Here is a 20,797-nt window from a genome sequence, read left to right as displayed (position 1 = left end):
CCAGCACAGATGGCCCCACGGTCCTGTTTGTTGTACACTCCAGGGGACACTGAGGTGTCATCTCTACAGACGGCGCCCTCAGGTGGCTTGATTCCCCCTCCACATGGGAGAACCAGGCTACTCCTCCAGACGCCTGCCAGAGAGCTGACTCCCTCCGCCTCAGGTAGCCCCTCTTTCTAGAATCCTCTCCAACCCCATTCAACTGCTGCCAGCACTTCATCAACTGGGGTGGTCATCTAGACCTGTCACTGGTGTGGCCTGTGGCCGGCACAGAAGCAGGGTCTGTCCTGCAGCACTCAGGTGCAGGTGCCCTGCATTCCTTCCTGGGGCTCCCTGTGACAGCCACCAGCCCCTCCAGAGCACTGTCTGCCATAAAACGCCCAATGCCAGCAGGAGGCACCCGGTGAGGTGGGCGCAGCCCTGGCTGCTCCTGGGCTGGCTTCAGCTTAGCCGCCCTCTGGGTCTGGCCCCTGTCACCTGCATCTCACCCCTTCAACTCCTGCTAGGCTGCCAGAAAGGATCTTGGCTCTAGTTCTTGCAAAAACCCACAGGAGGTCTCCGGCCAGATCTGGGGCCCCTGGCTGTGCCCTTCCTTGTCCAGACCTCGGGTCTCTTTGGCAGCCCCGACCATCTCTTCTTGTGTGCGCCTGGCCTGCCATCCGGGCAGTGTCCGTGTAAGTGCCCCGGGTCTTCAGGCAGCTGCTCTGAGCTCCGCTTTGCAGAGGAGTTAGCTGTGCGGAGAGGCCAGGCCTTCCTAAGGCCACACAGCTCCTGAGGGACTGGCCAGGGCACAAACCAGGCAGATCAGGGCCTGGGGGGTGGGGCAGCCAGCCCCAGTTACAGACAGGGAGGTGGAGGCCTTTGGAATGCGGCTCTGGGACCGAGGAAGGACGGCCACAGCTGGCTCGTGACCAGGGACTGCGGTGAGCACAGAGGCAGAGGGAGCCTGGAGGGAAGGGCAGCTCACAGGTCACTCCATGGGGATCCAGAGGGCAGCCCGTCTCCATGTAGTGACCGAGGAGGCCTGTTCCTTTGGGGTCTCGGTTTCCCCTCTCCTCCCGCACCAACTCTCGCTCATCCCCCGCCCTCGTCCGTCGCTGCTGTTCATGCAAACCCTCCTCCTCTAACCCGGCACCTCTTGCTGGGGTCCCCCGAGAAAACAAGCACTCCCTTGAAGCAGACAGAGGTTCAGAAGGGTGGGTTGGAGACTCGCCTGGGGAAGCTTGTCACCGGGATCAGGGCCAGGTGAGGAGGTGGTAGCCTGGCTGTGTTCTCACATTTACAGCTGCACACAGGGAACTTAGATCCACGGATCTTCTTATGCACCTGCATCCAGGGGAGTATGTGGAGCCCCAAAGAGATCCCTGCAACATGAGGAGCAAGAGGCCTGCACCGGGAAGCAGAGGAAAATTTGGCCCTGGGCGAAGGGATTTCTGAGCAAGTCCACTGGGGAGACTGGGAGCGTGGGGGCTGGAGCGGAGGAGCAGGCCCTGGCACTGCAGGGACGGGGACTTCAGGCAGCTGAGGCCAGGCGGCCCTGGTGAGGTCACGGCTGGAAAGAGCAGGGTAACGTGCCAGTCAGTCCAGGCTGCAGAGGCCAGTAATACTCGAGCACCCGGGCGGCTCCAGAGCCTGAAGTAGCCAAGGGACGGGAGGCTTGGAGCCATGGAGAGAAATCCTAGTGCTGAGGGGCAGCCAGGGGCAGCCAGGGGCAGCCACGGCCAGCTGGTCCTGGGGAAGTCCACACACTTTGCCAGCCGAGGAGGGAGGGGCAGGGATCTGTCCCTGCCGTGCACAGACTCAGGAGGAGGCTCCTTTGATCCTCATAACAACGTTGCCCTTTCACAGCACAGAACTGGAGTCAGGGAGGGCTGAGGCCACCCACTGACTGATGGCCACACAGCGGGCAACGGATTCCAGAGTCAGAACCGGATGAGAAGCCTGGGCATGCAGGCTGTGCCTGTGAGGAGAGCCACATGCTGGGGCCACACACTCTAAACCACGCAGTCCTCTGGGGGCTGGGGAGCACCCCAAGCTGTCCCCCTCTGCTGGAACCTGGTGGCCCTTGATCTCACTTCCTGCCTAGTGCCATCGGTGCAGAATGGAAAAGCAGCGCCCTGGCTACCAGGAGGGCCGTGTCCCCGCCAGACCCTGCCCCAGTAAGAGCCGACATTCCCGTGGTGCGTGTGGCGCTCAGCAGGCCTGAGAACTTTCAGGTTGGTTCCACTGAAACTTCACACACCCACTTTGCAGATGAGCAAATGAAGCCTAGAAAGCTTAGGTCACGTGGCCCAGGGTGCGACATTCTGTACCTAAAAGGCGATCCAAGCAGACTGGCTCCAGAGTCAGGGCCTCCCGGCCCCCGAGAGCCTGTCCACATGACAGGGAGCTTCTCCCACCCAGCCCCTCTCCTCCCAAAGTGATCACACAAGCTACTCACACTCCACTCCCCCGAGGAGCTGAGCTGATGGGAGAGGCCCGCTGAGCAGGGAGACTCGCGGCTGCGGACGGTCAGCTGGCCAGGAGGTGGGCACTCAGCACTGGGTTTTCCCACCATTCCATGCCAATGTCCCTTCTGAGAGCTGGGGGTGGAAGACTGGACGGCACAAACCCTGCTGCCCATTAAAGCGCCTCCCACGTGGGGTGCGTGGCCATCTAAAGACACCTTGTTCTGCTCCATTTGCTTTAAGACACACAGGTGGCCTTGAGTTCCTAGAATGTGGTGCGACATGCGGGCCTTCAAAGGGCCAGCTGCTCTCCTTGGTCTTGAGGAGGAACCAAGGCTGACAGTGGGAGGCCTAGAGCTGCTCCTGGGAATAGGAGGACACACGGATACAGGCCAGAAACCCCCTCCAAGACCCCACTAGCCCCGACATCCGCAGAGGGGCTGCAGGTGTGTGTGAGGGCTCCTCCCAGAGCCTGTCCAGTTGTGCAGGGCACAGGGGCCGCCTGGGTTCTCTGCTCCCTGTGTTCCACCCTCTCCTTCCTTCCCTCCACGAATGACCCCCCCACACACCAGGGAAGACACTGGCAGGCACATTTTGTGAATGGCAGTTTTCACGTGTTCGTGCCTGGTGTCCTAGAGCCATGTCCAACACCACTGTTCTCAGTAAACAAAAGGAACAATCAAAACCTAGGAGGTTTTTTGCTTCCTCATGTTAATGTGGGTAAGAAGTTTGTGGTTTTCAGATTCAATCTGTATTTTGAGGTCCCCACACTCTGCCTAGGCGCCAGGGTTCTCTGCCTTGCAGGTGTGACATCAGGCTGGAAGAGAATCAGAGTTCCTGATACACAGAGACCTGGATCTGTCCCACGAATGTTTACTTTTTCTGTTTAGTGAGCTCAGCCCCTGGGTTAGGCTGGCTGAGCTGCAATTGTCCCCCAAATTTAGAAAATATCTGATTGAGCTGACGCTCCATACACAAAAGGGGTGCAATCTGCCTCCCTTCATGACAGTCTCCTTTCTGACCCGGGCGTTTCCTGTCCTCTGCCAGGCCCCAGGCAGGCTATTGTTAGCTTCTGGCTTTGAGGGGATCAGGTTGCACACGGAGGCCTCTCCGTCCCTCCTTTTTGCTGTTGCCTGCTCATGAGCCACCCCCACCCAAAATTCTGCAGGGGTCCCTCCACACTGAGAAGGAGACCTGGGGCTCACGGGGCAGCTGCGAGACCCTACACAAAGCAGCCCCTGCCTCTGTCTGACTGCCTCCCATGCCTTCCTGGCCCACCCTCTTGAGCCACACCGGCCTTTGGGCTAGTCCTCAGGCTCCCAAGTGCGGGAACCATGTGTGGACTATCCACCCTGCCCAGAATGCCCTTCCCACAGACTCAAGGCCTGCCCTTCACTCAAGTTAGGATGCTGCGTCCAATGCCAAGTCCACGGAGAAGCCCCTTTGCATGGCCCCCACCTTGGAACCCCTCACCAGCTGCCACCACCACCAGACAGGGTCATGCAGGGCTGAACGGAGATGCAGCTGAGTCCCTCGTCCCCACCGTGCTCCCTGAAGAGTGATCACACCCGTCTTTAAGGACTGCCTGGAAGGCAGGCACTGTGCCCATTGAAGAGACTAAGAGAAGTTCAGCAATGGCCGCTGGTCCAACCCCACAGCCCAAGGTTGTGCACAGAAGTGTCGCAGTGGAACTTCCAGTGCCTGCCTGTGGTTGGAGACCCTCCCTCTCCCATCCTTGCAGGTCTTGCTGGAGGCATTCAGGGCCCAGGGGCCCGCCACTCTGCAGCTGGTCCTAAGACACAAGGCAAGGCCTCCTCCAAGTAGAAACTTCGCTTGCTTGTTGTTTACCACAAGATGGGTCCCCAGGTGGGGCCCAAGTGGCCCATGTTGCAGCCACTGCATGGCAGGCGTCCATCTCGGCCTTCTGCCAGACCCCTGGGACTGAGGACACAGGGGAACAGCTCAGGCCACCTGTAGAACAGTGAGTACAAAGTGCCTGCAAGTCCCTGGCCTCAGGGGCAGGGGTCTTGTGTCTGCTGCCAGCTGCCATGAAACACCCCGGGCTGGGGATTAGCTGGTCGGTGCACACAAGCAGGGCCAGGCTGTGCCCCTCCACACTGAGAACAAAACCCGAAGCTCACGTGGCAGCTTGGAGACTCCTCCACTCTCCACACAGTAAAGCACTGTACTCTGGGTGGTCTGGCCCTGTTGAAGGAATGACTTTCCATCCCTCCCCCCCTTCCCCCAGGTGACTTCCCCAGCTGAGTACAATGCCCCAGGACCCTGCCCGGCCTCTGGCCCTCTTCCTCCTTCCAGGATTCCCACGAGTCGGATGTCCCCAGGGGACAGGCCAGGAGTGGAGTTTGACTGAGGGGGAGGGATGTCCGCCCTGGCTAGTGAACACCGCCCAGTGGAGCTGGTGACCTGGGGCAGATACTGGGGAAAGCAGACGACACAGAGAAGCAGACACTTTTGCGTGTTTACATTTTGTGATGGCGAGGGGCTGAGCCAAGGGCTCTCCGACCCACCCAGAAGGAACTCGGGTGGAGCTGCGCTGTCATTGGGGGCGCGGGCACACAGGGTCTTCAGTGCTGTATTCCCAGCAGGATGCCCCTGCCCGCTCCTCTTGGTGGCCCACGTGATATCAGGTAGATGGACAGAGGGCAGACCCAGCGGTGGTCGCAGAGGACAGAGCGCGGCCGACCGCTGGGCAGGCTGCCCCTCAGGGACCAGCTGCCCCTCAGGGACGAGCCGCAGGGCTGGGCTTCGCACCTCCCTGGGCTGCAGGTTTTAGAACATTCCTTATGAGAAACTTGAAGGAGCTCACAGACCAGTAACCAGGCAAAATTGCTTTCTGATTATTATTTTTCCAGCTGAATGAGACTCAGTTAGTGGAAGGCTTAATAAGCCCTTCTGGGCCCCGAGGAAAGAGCCATTCTGCTGCCTGCGGAAATGAGTTTCTGGTTGTGTAGCCGCAGCCCAGGCGGGAAGGCGACGAGGGCCTGCAGCTCTGGGCAGCCAAGGCAGGACTGCGAGGCAGTGCCCACTCACGGGGGCCTCTCCGCGAAGTACACAGCTCTGCAAACCCAAGGGGAGACGACGGAAGAAGGCTCGTCCCCACGTCTGCTGCCGAGGCTTGGACGCAAGACTAATGGCATTTCGGGATCCCAGGGAAACACATGGATGCCTCCACCTCTCTGCGTCATCTTCTGAGGCTCAGCGAGGGGAAGGATCAGCCCAAGGTTGTGCACAGACTGCAGAGGCGCTGAGACAGAACGGGGGCCCCTAACTCCCTGAGTGCGTCCTAGCACGCCCAGCCCCAGGGGCTGCCCACAGGAGCCTCCAGGTGCCAATACCACCATCTGCCAGAGGGCAGAACGGAGCCCACCACCCAGAGCCTCAGTCTGATGGCCACATCAGGACAGGTCTGCACGCCCCTGCACCCGACTGGCCCCCTGGACTCTGCCTGCCAGACCTCCCTCCCCGAGGACAGCGTGAGGTTAGCCAGGCAGCCTGTCCTGTGGTTGACGAATCCAGGCTCTTTGTCTGCTTAGAAAGATGGGCCTGAAACAGTAGATCACAGCGTGCTGCAGGGGATTAAGACAAGCAGCTTCCTGTTAGAGAGGCACCTTGCTCTCCCTGCTCCACTGCCCGAGTCTTCTCGGAACCCAGCCCCCACTCCGTCCACACTCCTACAGGCCCTTGGCAATGACAGGAGGAGGAAATAGAGAGATGAGGAGCTGCTATGCAGGTGGAGGGCCGAGGCAACCAGAGAAGCAGCGTGGGATGGCGCACTAGGTGTGTGCCGGCCCCAGGGCCTTAGTACACACTGCTCCCTGTGCAGGAATCTGCCCTCCCAGGAAGGAATCACGGAAGGAATCCACGGGGCTGGCTCCCTCCCTGCACTCATGGCTCTGCCCAAATGCCCTCCCTGGAGAGGCCTGGCCACCCTGCCTCAGAACTCTGCCACTCGGCCCCAGCTCACAGCACACAGAATGACTTCACCAAGAAGGCCGCCCCTCACCACCCGGCCCCTGCTGAGAACGGCCCTCAGCAGACACTGTGGACCAAAGACAGAGGGCCACGACGCAGCACAGCCCTCAGGACCCGGGGAGCAAAGCCTGTTCCCGGCTTGTGCATCACCAGCAGCGGTCACCTTGGTCACCTTCGGGCCCCAGAGTCCTCACATGGAGGACCGAGTGATCATAATGACAACCACGAGTCAGCCTGGACAGCGTCCCGCGGGAGCAAGTGACTCTGGTCTCTGACCCTGTGTTGGAGGCTTTCCCCTCGTGGCTGAGCGGACTGAGCAGATCAGCCATCCTGTGGGGGGTGGGGAGGGCAGGACCCGGCCCACGGACTTCCTCTGGATTTTGCCAAAACAACAAAACCAAAAATCCAACGAAACCACCCTGTGGCCAGTGAGGGTGTCAGGCCCTGCCCTCTGGGCTCCTGTGGCTGGGCAGGGTGAGGCCAACGGCCCATGAGCAGAAACCTGGCCCCGCTGTGAGCCGGGTTCCTAGACAGGCTGGATCCTCAGAGGGACTTTTCGGGTGGGTGAACTTGGGCCTCTATTAGCCACCAAGGGCTCATTCCTGAGCAGATACCCATGGGGAACAGGGCGATCTGTATCTAGTACAACCCCCTTCTCAGCTCTGAGCCCTGGGGCTCTTCCCTGTCCCCCCAGAAGCCTGCATGAGCTCACCAAAACAGGATAGTCCCAGGTGTCCCCTGTTGAGACTCCATCTTTTGGTGGAAGGGGACAATCAGTTCAACACAGTTTTAGGCAAAGAAGTCAGGCAATCCAAGAGCACAGCTTCTGGAGTCAAAGGGAGCTGAGTGCAAATCCAAGCTCTGCTACTTACCTTCTGTGTGACCTCAGTGAAATTCCTTAACCTTTCTGAGCCTCAGTGTCTTCATCTGAAAAACAAATGAAGTGTTCAGAATTACCACCAGGAGAGACAGTTTCTACAATGTGCTTGACTCAGACATACAGACAGAGTAAAGGTTTTCTGCTAGTGAGGTGGCCTAGCCCTGTCGAGAGCTGGTGAGAACAGCACAGTTACCTAAAGAGCGCTGGGCGGGAGCAAGCAGGCCTGCGCTCACACTTCCTGTCCCAAAGATAACAGGAAAGCTGGTATTGCACACTTGAGCTCTGAGACCACTTCCTGTTCTGAAATGCTAGTTTGGAGTGCCCACCCCAAGGGCGTCACCCAACCTATGAAGCTGGGGTTGGCGGAGCATAGCTGTCCCAAGAGCCGGGAGTGACAAGATGAGCAGACAGAACACGAGTGGAGAGCGTGCCCCCTCTCCCGGCCCCACGTGTGCGGGCACCTGGCTGAGCCCATTCATGCACACCCACCTCACAGTTGCCCTAGAGGCAGCCCAGCCTCCCGCTCTGCAGGGAGGAGGCCAGGGGAGGCTGAGCACTGGCTGGCTCCTGGCAGTGAGGGCGGGACTGGGGTCCGAGTCCCCACGCCCCCCCCCACAGAGGTGCCTGCAACAGGGCTGGTGGCAGGTCACAGGTCACCCTGGGGCAGGAGCAGCAGGGATACTCTAACTGGCAGGAAACAGGCAACTACGCGCCCCGCTGAGGGGGAGAGCTGGGGTCTGAGCACCGGGCAGGGGCTACTGTGGTCTTGGAAGGCTGAGTGGGACAAGGGGCCTCACTCAGGAGGACAAGCGAGGGCGGGGCCTGCAGCTGCCTCAGTCACGGCCACCTGTGCCCTGTCACCAGCGAGGTGTGTCCTGTGCCTTCCCCCCAGGGGCGAGGAGAAAAGGACTTCTGAAGGGTCCAGGCCCCTGGACTTCTCCTCACGGGGCGGCCCCACGGCCACGAGCCTGACCTCACTGCCTGCTGCCTGCCCATGGCGAATGCGTGGCCGGGGCCACGGACGCTGACGTTAACGTGGGGCTCAGGAGCCAGGCGGCCTGGCTCCAGGTCCCGGCTGTGCTCAGGGGCTTGCCACCTTCTTGTCGCTGCTTCTGTTTCTTCATCCGTAAGGGGGGGACGATGCTGGGGCTAAACCCTGGGCTGCTGAGGCCATTCAGAGAGTCAAGGTAAATGAAGGGCTGTCTAAGGTCACCATCGCCCAGCCACATCAGGCAGAGGACATGGGAAGGCCAGCTGACTGTCTGCTGATCTGCCTCCCAGCTGACAGGGGCCTCAGACACAGCTCCTTGGGGCGAGGCCAGAGATGGGGCCAGAACACGACGAGGAGGGAAGTCGGGGTTTCTAGCCTCGCTGCTTGGATCCAGGCGCTGCCCAAGTTCACGACCACACTCAGGCTCCCAGCAGGACTGACAGCCCAGACACGGGGCAGGGTCCCTCCATCCCAGCCCTGCCATGCACGGTCATCACTGGGCCTTGCTGGGGGACACAGGACCTGTGGAGGGGACTTGCAGACGCACTGTCACTTTGGAGCGCCCGAGATGGGTTTTTTGAAACAGATCTCCCTGGGTCGACCTTGGCCTGAACATGCCCCACTTCCTTCTGTGGAACAGGCACAGGAGGTCATAGGAAAACAAAACCTGCTGAGATTTTGCTGACAAAGCATTCTGTGCCCTAGTGTGCAGAGCCTGGTGGGCGTCAGACAAGGTCGTGCCCCAGGTCACAGGGCTGCTGAGCAACGTGGCTAGGGGACAGCCCAGGGTCCCTCCAACCCTGTTGGGTCCTGACAGCTGCCTCATGCTTCCCAGAACGAGTCCAGAAATTCTCTTTTCTGAGCCCAGTTTGTGCCATGAACTGGGGTGGATTTCATGGGTGTAGATATAAACTCGACGAGGCGCCACCACTGCAGAGAAGCCGCATCAGCAAACAGGACAAGCTCCCGGCAAGGGGCGGGCAGGCTGGCTGTTGTTCAGAGCTTCCTCGGAGTGTCTAACCCACCGACACCATCACAACTCCACAAAGAAGCAGGACCTGCCTGTGCGTCCCTTCTCAACCCCTAGGTTGAAGTCCCTGTCCTCGAGGGGACTGCATCTGGAGACAGGGCCCTCAGGAAGGGGGTGAATGAGGTCACGATGTGAAAAGGCTGAATCCAGTGATCTGGGGACCTTTGGGGAAGTCAAGCAGCAGAAGGATCTCTTGCTGTAGGCAGAGAGAAAAGGCCAGCGAGGGGGGGAGTGATAGCAGGCCAGGAAGAGCCCTCGCCAGACCCCGCCTGCTGACGCCCCATCCCAGGTGCCAATCTAGAGCTGCCAGGAGAGCGATTTCTGCCTTTGAGCCCGGCCAGGGGTGCTGTATTATGGCCACGCTGGACGGGTCAGGGCTGAGGCTTCGGTGAAGCAGGTGCCCGCACTCCTAAGGGATGGAGCCTCAGGCCAGATGTGGCCAGGCCTGGAGGAGGTGCATCTTTATCCCCACCCCCAGCCCCGCCTCGCTCTGGAAGGACAGCACCTCACTGACCCCGACATGGTTTTGGCCAGGTCCTTGCTTCTGCCCAGGGTGTGAGCAGTTGCAAGGTGTGTGGCCTCTGGAAGAAGGCTGGAAGGCCACCACTCCCTGGTGCGTGGTCCCTTGTGTTGTGGAATGAACTGGCACGCCCCAGTGAGGGATGGCCTTCAGCCTGGACCTGAGGCTGAGAGGACCCAGAGAAGAGGCCAATCCACAGCCGCCTGAAGGCAGCCACCACTGGCTCATTGTAACGTGAACAAGATCCATTACCAGCCACGGAGCTCTGGGGGTGGTCTGTTATGCAGCAGAGCTGACCAGCACACACCCACTTCCCACTCCAGGATCCCTGAGCAGGGGCTCAGGACATCTGCCTTCCACGGGGCTTTGCCACTTAGCAGCTCGGTGGCCGTGCAGGAGCACTTTGTCTCTGAGTCAGTTTCCTCATCTGCAGAGGTGGGTGACAAGAGTACCCGCCTCCTGCGGTAGGGCGGGTAGTGCTGGGTACGTTGCGTGGCGGCTACGGGCAGGGGCTGGCTCCCAACCCAGTGCTGCTCTTTCAGCAAATCCTCAGGGCCAGCGCTCCCACTGTGTGGGAGGTGGGCGGTGCAGGGCCAGCAGCCAGAGCTGGTCCCCCAGGCAGGCGGCAGGAAGGAGCTGGGAGGAGGGGAGAGGAAGTCTGGGCACCCCAGGGGGCACAGTCACAGAAGCACAAAAGGACAGGTAGGGTGGGAGGGCTGGTGGAGGGTCTGACTCCTCTCCCCAGTGAGGTCCCCAAGGCCACACAGCTGGCCAGCCTCAAAGCCTGGACCAGAGTCCCAGTCTCCTGAGGCCAGCCTGGGCATTACTCCACTGCCTCCTGCTCCCTTAGCAGGAAATGAGACTGACCCCTTCCACCGGCTTGAAGGCCCAGGTCCAGCTCTGCCACCTCGTGGGTGGACTAGCTTGAACTTGGCACCATTCCACAAGCCCTTGTTTGAGTCACTTCAAAACCACTTCCCTTCCCTTCGGGGAAAGAGTCGAGCCTTCCCTCCCTCCGTCCCTCGGTGCTGGGGGTTAGTGGTCAGGGAACCTGGAAGTCCATTCAGGACACAAAATGGGTACTGTGGTTTCTGGTTGGTTTCAACTCGTGCCCCGCGGTAGGTAGGTAACATGGGGAGAGTGGACAGGGAGGGTAGCGCTCAGCCCTTGAGAGGATGGGACGGGATGCCATGTGCCAAGGAAGAGGGGGGCAGTCAGCAAGCTGGGCTGGGCAGGGCGGGCTTCAGGCTGGAGGTGAATTCCCCTGGGAAGACGGAAGGAACATGCCTACAAGGGAGCAAGGGAGACCACGACCCCAGGTGTGGTGTCCTCTGTCCTGGGGAAAATGGGTGGGAGACTGTGATGTCAAAGTTCAGGCCGTGGGGTGGCAGCGAGCCTCTGTTTACCCATCTGCTAAGTGGGGAAACGGAGGCCAGCCCCATGGACCCCTGGACTGTGGCCAATGACGTAAACATGAAATAGTGCAGAGTAGCTGCTGTGGACATTTGGGGTTGAGCTGCCAGGAGCAGCAGCCACTGTTCGGAGACAATCCCTGGGGCTCCCCTGCACTGCCTCCCATCTTACGAGCAGAAGCACCAGTGACCTTTCCCTGGACTGTCCTCCTGCGGGTGTGCAGAGCAGGGCACCTAGGAGAAAGGCTGGCGAGGTTTGCTTTCAGCCCCTTTAAAAGAACATGGTTCCACATCTCTCCGGCAGTCCCACAGGGCCGGGGGCTCGGGGTAGCCTGACCCCCCCAAGGAAATGAAACCCGAAACCTGCTTTTCCAGGGAAGTGGCTCCAAGGGTCACTGCCAGTAACTTGCTACCTAAGAGAAGCTCAGCAGCAGCTCTTGATGACCAGCCCTGCCTCTCTGCGCTGGCTGCTCAGGTTTCCTGCTGTCTTCTGGCCAGCCAGGGGCCCAACAGGAGCTGCTTCACCGGCAGGCGACCACTCCCTCCCGGGCCACCGCCCTGGACAGCCCACAGGCCCACGGAAGGACACAGCTGCATGAGGCTGGAGCGGCTTGCCCTGCAAGATCCTGAGCAGGGTCCTGATCTAGGCTCTTGGCTCTTGTAATGGCTAATTGGAATTCTCAACCTGATTGGATTAAGAGGTCAAGGATTAAAGGGCTATGGGTGTGTCCGTGAGGGTGTGTCTAGGAAGGATTGGCATGTGGGACAGCCAGCTGCAATGGAGACCCTCCTAAGGTGGGCTTCTAAAGAGAAGCCAGAAACCATTGGTCATCCCAAGAATAACCGAGAACCACTGGGTCTCCAGAACACGCCAAGACTTTTCTTGGATGCTGGTGGTACCAAGGCGAACCAGATAAACCCCCTTCTTTTCTGCAAGCTTGTAAGTCAAATAAAACAGGGCAGCTAGTAGGAAACACTTTTTGCAGAAAACTCTACAGGATGGGGGAGGCGGGCAGAAAGGCTGCAGGAAGCTCAGGCTCCTGGGTGCTGTGCACAACAAGGTCCTCTCTCTGATCCAGGAAGCTCGCGTCTACTGCCACATCTGCCAGCAGGAAGGGTGACAGCTAAAGAACCCAGGAGCCTCAGTCACCTCCTGTCCCCTGGAGCCACGGGAGTGCGGTGAAGGCCACCGTGGCCTCCTGCACTCTGGGCACCGCGTCTGGGCATCTTGTCCGCACACACAAGCTGAAGTGCAAGGGCAGGGGGCGGAGTAGGAAGGAGCGAGGGGCGGCCATCCCGGGCCTTTCTTCAAGGCTCACCCTGCGTGCTCACGCAGGTGACCCGTGACCTTTCCCCGTGGGATTTTAAATGACAAACAGAAGAGCTCCCAGCCGCTGCAGACGGAGGGCAAAGAGCCGGAAGCCTTGTCTTTTCCCTCTTGAAGTCTGCAGCCTTCTTTCCTAGCGCCTCAGTCAAATCCTTTTGATACACTTGCACATTTGGGCGGTAAATACTGATCTCTGGGGTTTTAAAAGACCCACAAACACATTTTGAAAATTCTTATTAAGCCAAAGTTTGCTAAGGACAGACAGGCAAGGTTATCTGGGCTTGGGGCCCTTAATTAATGGTGTTTGGGGGGAGGTGGTGATGCATTAAGTCTGCGATCCTTGCAAAGGAAGCAAAGAGCAACAGAATGGAGTTTTTCCAGCACATTTAATAGACAGAGGTGGTTGAATTTATTGAGCACTTACTGTGCACTTGGTACGCACAGTGACTCCTCAAACCCTTCATGTGGTTCAAGCTGCCCGATCTTCCAAACAACCTATTAACAGAGCCTTATTGTCACTTCACATTCAGGCAATGCAGAGGCAAATCCCCTCATCCTGGGTCACGTGGGTCCTAGATTGCCAGGGTGGTACCCGATCCAGGTGGGCTCCGGAGCTGGTGCTGACAGCGACTCGAGATCTCAGCCCCTCCCCTCATATGCCCTGTACCTCCATGGGCTCACTAGTCCCCCCCAGACCTGAGAGGAGGCCCGGACCCAGAAAGGCCATGTGTCCTCACAGGCTCTGTGCAGCCCCGGGCCCATGTCTCCAGCATGTCACAAGGGCAGCTGAGCAGAGGCCTGGGGAAAACACCCCTGTCACCTGTCCTTTGCAAAGCCAGTCGGGATCTTGATCCATAGTTCACGACGGGCATGTTCTGTCTTAAATACCACACTGGGTGCAAGAACACCCCAAAAGCTGGATCAGAAAAATGGGGAGAGGGTTTTCCTTTCCTGAGTGTGAAATTCCCACTCAGACCTTAAATCAGACCTGACATTCCCGTCCCTGGAAGGTACAGGCCCCACAGGAAGAGAGGGAAAGGGGAGACCAAAGCTGGGGGTCCTCCCCGGGGCTACCGAGACCGGGTGGCTGAATGGACACATCTCTCAATCCTCAAGGCTCCTGAGAAAGCACTCACCCAGGTCAGTGGTGACAGCAAAGGTCAGAGAAGGGGAGGGAACCCTTTGGAGCATGTCCCCAGCACAGCCCTGCCAGGCCCCCAGACCCGGCATCTGTCCCCTCACCCCCTGGGGACTTGGGGACCCACCAAGATGCAGGCCAAGGCCAGAATGGTCACTTAGCCTTGCCCAGACTGCCCACCAGAGTTCATCACTCCTGGGGCTTTTGCCTTGTCTGGTCTTGAGAGCTTTTTCTCTTTTAAGTTTTTGCTTATTCATTTTTCTTTCATTTTAATTTTTGGCTGGAGAGGGCTCTGCTTATCAAATCCTACTGTTTAAAGGGACGACTGGATACCTGGGAACTAAGCTCTAAGGCAAAGGCCAGCAACCGAGACCCAGCAGGTGGGCTTCCTGTTTTGTTAATAAAGTTTTATTGGAACACATCACGCACAGTCAGTTACACGTGGCTGAGTCCGCTTTCCTGCGGCATAGATGAGAATTGATAGCTGAGACCACTGGCTCTAGAAGCCTAATGGTATTTACTGTCTGGCCCTTCACAGAAAAAGTTTGTTGATTTCTGCTCCACAGAGTTAAACGCCCAAAAGGTCATGAAAAATAGATGGCAAACCAGGAAGTGCCTGTGCAACGCACATCAACACCTGGCTGATTTTCATCATATGCAAAGAGCTCCAATAAAACAACAACCACACACACAAGACACACAAACCCTAACATTTAAAAAAATGAGACTTAAAAGGCACATAACCCAGAAGGTCTGCCAACGACCAGTAAGCCAAAAGGAACGCTCTGCTTCACTGATATTGAAAGCAACACAGCCAAGAGAGACACGCCACGTTGGTGTACCCAGTATCTAAGATGCCACGTCAACCAGCCCTAGCTCATCTCCATGACCGTTTCCTGCCCAGTGCTCCCCTGGGCAACAGGCAGGGGCCCACTCAGCCAGTCTCAGGAGCACAGAACGTGGGGCTGGGACTCACCCCCTGCCAGAGAACTGGGGGCAGGAACCGGGGAGGGCGCAGGGCCTCCTGCGGTTGACCCAGACCATGGCCCCCACAGCCACCCGCTCTCTGCTCTCTCTGGAGGGCTCCTCCCTCACTGTGCGCCCCCTGCAGGATGAGAGACCCCACTGACCTCCCAGCAGGGCCGGGGAGTCCCTGGAGTCTCCCTGTGGTTCTTCCTGCTTCTCGGGCAACCTGGCGGGGCCCCACTTGTGCACAGATGAGCGAGGCCACAGGAACTGCATTGGCATCCCCGAGACGGCCGCATCCCGGGTCGGCTCAGAGCCCTGACCCTCCGGGGCCCGGCCTTCGATCCACTCCTCTCGCAGCTCCCAGGGGAAAGGAGGCAACCTGCCCAGGGCTCGCCGGCCCCGAGCTGATCCCAGCCCCAGGGAGCCGTCTCCTGTCTACACGGCCAAGCCCTGCTCACACACACTGGCAGGTGGCCACCCTGCCCCTCCTGGACGTCTTCCGGAGTACCTGCCCTCACCACTGGCCTCTTCGTTTCCTGGACCCTTCTGCTCTTGCCCACGTGGCCTGGGTAATGGGCATGCCCCAGAGGTGAGCTCCTCACCGCTGTCCTGGGGGAGAGCTGCTTCTGGTGAGACGGCAGGCCGCTGGCCACATCACTGCCTGGTCCACAGGCTCTCCCTGCTCTCTCTGTCTGGACATGCCAGCTCCATTTCTGCTCTTCACCTCTGCAAGTTCATCACTGCCTCAGGGCCTTTGCACAGGCTGAATTTTCTGGCTCCTTCCTACCATTCCTGTCCCAGCAGCTCAAACATCATCCTCCAGGGAGAAGGAATTTCAAGGACAAATACAGTTGACATTCCTTTAACCCTTTCCTTGCCAACTCAGGTCCATGTGCTCAACTGGCCTCTCCTTATAGGATGCCAACAGGGCACCAATCATCAAAAGAGCCAGCCTGGAGTCACAGCCAGGGCATCCCGAGCTGGAACTGCTTACGATGCTCCTGACCTCAAGTCCAGGCTCACTGGCTAAGCCCCAGGGACGACCATGCAGGAGAACAGTCCCTTTTCAGTCTGGGACTCTCCAGGCAGATTCTTAAAGAATGTCCAGTCAAGGGCAAGAGCAAGTCCTTCCATCAGACTCCACGCTCCTCCCAGGAAGGGCCTCAGGGTGAGGGCAGAGTGGACATCTGCGCCTTCAGGGTCACCCTATTGGTTCTGCAGACACCTCTTTCCCCGGGCAGCGTCCTGCCCACTGGCATGAGGGCTGCTTCCTGCAGGCCGGCGGGAGTCAGGCTGCCCCGGCGTCAGTGAGGCCATCACAGGGTGGTTTCTGGCAGGTGGTGGCTGACAGTCTCGGGGACGTGGGCCTGGATGCCCCAGCCTTGCTCTGGATTCTGCGGTTGTGAGCTGTGTGACCTTGAGCAGGTCCCATTCCCTCTGTGGAGAGGACCCCCAGGGGGCAGCATGGCCACACTGAGATGCCTGCTTGGTGTCCACCAGGGTCAGGGCTCCCTGGGGACTTCTGGGAGTCCCTGAGCTCTGAGCCCCAGTTTCCTAATCCGTCAACGACCAGGCTAAGTTGGAGCAGTGGACACGGTGACTTTACAGGCCTCTTCTCTGTGCACCCGATGACACTTCCCATTAGCTGCAACTGTTAAAAATCAGAACCTTTAGCCCAGCAGCTTAGGTTGAGGCAGAAGGAAGGCGAGTTCAAAGCCAGCCTCAGCCACTTAGCGAGACCCTGTCTCTGAATGAAATTAGAAGGGCTGGGGATGTGGCTCAGTGGTTAGACACCCTGGGTTCACTCCCAGATACCCAAAAATTAATTGATTAACTTTAAAAAAGAAAACTTACAACATTTCACATAGAAACGTAGACCCCTGGCTCCCTGGGGGAAAGGAGTCCTGGGCTCACGGTACCCAGGGCTGAGCAGCAGCCTGGTCCTGCCCAGCAGTCTTTCGCCACAGGCCTCACCACTCCCTGCTGCCTGGCCCATGCCTTGGCACCCATCCGTATTACCTGCGTGGCCCCTGCAGAGATGTGAGGCTGTGACCTGGGGGCTGGGGACTTAGGCCTCCTTTGCTCCTGCTCTCCCTGCTTGCAGCCCTGTCATCCCTCATGGGGTCGACAGTGGAGGGCCACCTGGCTTGAGTCCTCCCGGGCTGCTCCCTCTGCCGGCCAAAGGGAGGGCCCCTGCCTCTGCCAGGATATGGGTGCCCTGGTCAGTGGAAAGATGAGAGCCTCCTCAGGCGGCCTCTGCGTCAGACACCGCCGGAGCGCCCCGCTGCAGTTGCGGGCTCCTTCAATTACCTGCCGCGGCTAACACAGGCCCTGTCAGAAAGCTCAGGGAAGACCCGCGGGAGGACTTGCCCCTGGTAGTTGCCTGATCGCAGAATTGCAGCTGGGAAGGGACTTCCAAAGAGGCCTGCAGGCCACCCTAACACCTGACCCTAAAGTCTCCTCCGGGGAGGCCGCATGGCCCCTTCCTGGTCACTGCTGGAAGCTGGGGATACAAAGAGGCAAGCACAGCCCACCAGGAACCCCCAGGCTAGGAGCCCACAAAGACTGTAAGGTCCCCAAGTGTCCCCTGCCCAGCCTTCTAGGAGCTGGATACTTATATCACCTCTCTGCAGTCCCAAGGGAACTCTCCCGGTCGGTCTGTGATATTTTTAACCCCAACTTTGCAGGAAGGACCTGCAAAGAGAGGTCAAGGCCCTTGGTGGAGGCTGCACAGCCTGCAGGGACAGGAGCTGGCCTTGGTCCCAGTGGTGTGACATGGAGGGGTCTGTGAACAGGGCCTCAGCCGCTGGTGTGGAGGGCAGCAAGAGGGGCTGGAGAGGCCCGAGCCCAGAGCCTCCTGGGGGGATGAATAGCCCCACGGATTGTGAAGGGCAAGGAGAGAGAGGCCGGGGTGCGGGGGGAGGGAGGCCAGCGGGGCCAGGCTGAGGCCAGGACCGGCACAGAGGCCTCCTGAGTCACCGGAGAGGAGAAATGCAGACAGCAGGGACACCGTTAGACGTCCTGGGATGCCGAGAGCTGGGGCCTGCTCAGCCAGGGCCTCCGCCCGGCCGGCCGATGGGAGGGCGGACCTGGCCATTCTAGGGCCCGGCAGGACTGGGGCAGGTTACACAGGGGCACACCCTGAGCCCCAGCCGCTCCACAGCTGGGTGAGTTCCAGACCTATCCCCACCACCAAGCAAATTCCAGAATATTCTTCCATGGGTGAGAGGGAGGGAAACGTTGGTCCACAGGGAGTCTACAATAGCACAGGGGACTGATTCTACTCAAGGCCCAGGTGGCAGGAGTCAGGGAAACCGAGAGGGCAACGGAGCCACCGTAGGGGTAGCAGAGGCTCCGGGGAGGTGCACAGGCAGAGCTCAGTCGTGAGCACAACAGTGTCTGGGCGCCTCTGAGGGGTCTCCCATGGGCCCCTCACGCCTTCGCATTACAAGCTCTCGCGAGGGTCAAGTGCTCAGAATCCCCTCCCTGGGATTTTCTTCATGTCATTGAAGCTGCACACGCCACGGGCCTTGCTTGGCCCACAGCATGTGGAGAGTGTCAGGGTGAGTTCCAAACCAGGATCTGCAGAGCGCTGCATACCTGTCCCTCTGAGAGCAAAGCCTCCGGTCTGTGCCATCAGATAGCTGTGACCGTCCAGTCCAGGCCAACTCGAATGGCAGACTAGACGTGAGCAGCAGGCCCAGGATATCAAGAGGCCCTGATGCCATATTGTGGTCTTTGTTACCCAGCAAAAGCTGCCCAATACACCTCCTCTGCCCAAGCACTCCCACCTCGGCTCTGACCGGCCCCTGTCCAGGACAGCCTGAGACAAAGGCATACCTACCCCTGAGCATCTAGTAAGAGCTGGGAGAGTTATCACCATTCCAATTTTTCACATAAAAATCTAGAACAGAGAGTCTAAGAACTTGCCCAGTGTCACCCAGCCAATGAAGGGCAGAGCTAGGCAGCCAGATGGACCCCTGGACCACCAGGCCACACGAGGGCCTGCAGGTGACACTGGCAGTCTGCAGATGAGCAGATCCTGCTGATTCTCCAGCTCCCATGAAGCAGCCGTCCCTGGGAAGCCTGCCTGGGCACTGGCAGCCTGCACTTCGGCCAGCACCCGAGCTGAGGACGCCCCTCTGCAAACATGGCAGGTCCGCCAGTCCTAGAACCTGGCCACAGGGACCTTGCCCTCCACTCTTCACCCTGCCCTCTCCCATTCCCCAGCCAGTGCTGGTGGCAGTGCTCTGGATCAAGAGAAGGGGAGATGGGAAGTTGGGGTGAAGGTAGAAAGGAGACACTTTGCCTCTGTTTGGCTGCAGGTGCCAAGCCAAAGAACAACCTCGGATCAGCCAGCTAACAACATTCGTTAGAAATCATATAACCTAGCCTCTAGAAGTGCTGTGTGATCTTGGCTAAAAAACTTCTGTCTCTGTGCATCATTATCCTCCTCTGGGCCAAGGGGTTGGAGGCAGTGAAATGAGACAGATCCACTCCAGGCTCCTGCGGCTCTGAATCCTTTCCATCATCTGTGTCAGCTGGCACGGTGGCTATAAGCAAGAACCCTGGCATCGGTGTGCCAGGGTTAAGTCACACTTTGACAGAGCTGCTGGTGACCTCAGCCAAGCAGCTCTTCTGTGGTGCAATTTGCCCTGCATGAAACGGGGAAGATGATGATGTCCACAGGGCTGTTAACCACTCAGCTGACCCTTCAGTGAGATGGCGGGTGCACAGCTCTTAGGACAGTACTTAGTGCAAACCCAGGCTCTGCGGGCCCATGTCAGGGCTGCACCCAAGCTGCTCACCGCTCAGGCTAGCCTGCCCCCAAGGTTGTGCCCACAGCTCAAGGACTCCACCGCACCTGGCCCTGCCCATCGGGCCATCACTGCTCCTCTGAGAAGTCACTCCAGACCGGCCCTGGATAGGGCTGCAGCTGCTGCCAGGAGCCAGGCATCCAGATGTTAAGGACAGGGGCTGAGCCCAAATCCTCCCCCTGGCCACCCCGCGGAGACCACGCCTACCCCCACACAGCTCCCTAAAACATTCCAGAAACAGTGCACCTGGAGGAGAGGACTTGGTCTGACTCCCAAGACCTTAGGGCTGAGACCATACTGTGCTCTACAGGAAGGAGCCACCAACTCGCTCCTGCTCCTGATTTGCTCTCACGGGGGCTGGCCGGGGCCAGCACGGAGCCAGGCACTGGAGTGCGGTGATGGGCACAGGGCAGGCTGTGCCTGGGGGGCGTCCTGGTCTGGTGGGGGCCCAGGCCTCACAGCTACGCCCCCTAGGTCTGTAAAGGACATGTGTGTCATGGAACACACTGCACCCCTTCCTTCAGGAAGGTCATGGCTGCTTCCTGCCACAGAGCAGAGCTGTGGTCACGAGGCTCCACCTGGCCCGCAAACCTCAAGGTTCTTGGGTGGCCCTTGATAGAGCACCCTGCTGCCGGCTGTCAATGGCAAGGGCTCTGGGCACAGGGTCACGACCATCCTCTCTGCTCAGAGCCCTGCATGGTGTCAGGAAGATCATGCTCTGGTGGCCGATGGGAACTGGCCAGGACAGGCATGGGGACATCTGGCCCGAGGGAGGGATGCTGTTGGGTCGGGGGCTGCAGCCGACGGGCAGGGCCAGGCATCTGGGCTTGCAGGCTGAAGCCTGTCGTGAGGGGTCCCCACGTCCCTGCAGCAGATGACACAGTGGTGCAGGCCCGGTCCTGGACCCATGGAATTTAGCATCTAGGGCAAGAATCTGCCAGGTAACTGCCAGGCAGCAAGTGAGCCGTGTTCCGCGGAAGGGGAGAGGAGGATGCTTTGAGGGACGGGGTGACAGCACTGCATCCCAGAAGGGCCTCAGGACGCTCCTGGGCAAAGGGGCAGGGCATTAGGATCAGGACCAGCCCCGCCCCATTTGGAGGGATGTAAAGTGGAAAGGTCTGGCTGATCACGAGTCAGCCGGACAGTAGGACAGGCACCCATCTGCCATGGGGGATGCCACACTAGGGGTCCTATGGGGTGCCATGGAGTCAAGGGCAAGGACTCCAGGCCCAGCAGCGGGCTCAGGGGCCATTTCCCAGAGAAGCCCAGGAAA

The 20,797-nt window shown here is 59.2% G+C and overlaps 1 protein-coding gene across 5 annotated transcripts in view; it reads right to left on the bottom strand.

The window, feature by feature from the left end:
- St3gal1 (ST3 beta-galactoside alpha-2,3-sialyltransferase 1) overlaps positions 1-20,797 on the bottom strand; it is a 73,740-nt gene that overhangs the window by 24,384 nt on the left and 28,559 nt on the right. For 4 of the 5 annotated variants that reach the window (XM_046448918.2, XM_046448915.2, XM_058580871.1 and 1 more), the window contains exon 2: positions 7,313-7,367. The gene's annotated coding sequence lies outside the window, so the exon portion shown is untranslated. Of the gene's footprint in view, positions 1-7,312; positions 7,368-7,513; positions 7,570-20,797 lie in introns of those variants that run through there. The other variant, XM_046448917.2, reaches the window with a different exon arrangement.

The sequence above is a fragment of the Marmota monax genome, unplaced genomic scaffold (assembly GCF_021218885.2).
Source record: "Marmota monax isolate L192 unplaced genomic scaffold, Marmota_monax_Labrador192_F-V1.1 WCK01_AAM20220418_F8-fsc00073, whole genome shotgun sequence".
NCBI lineage: Eukaryota > Metazoa > Chordata > Mammalia > Rodentia > Sciuridae > Marmota > Marmota monax.
This window is presented reverse-complemented; position numbering and strand designations above follow the sequence as displayed.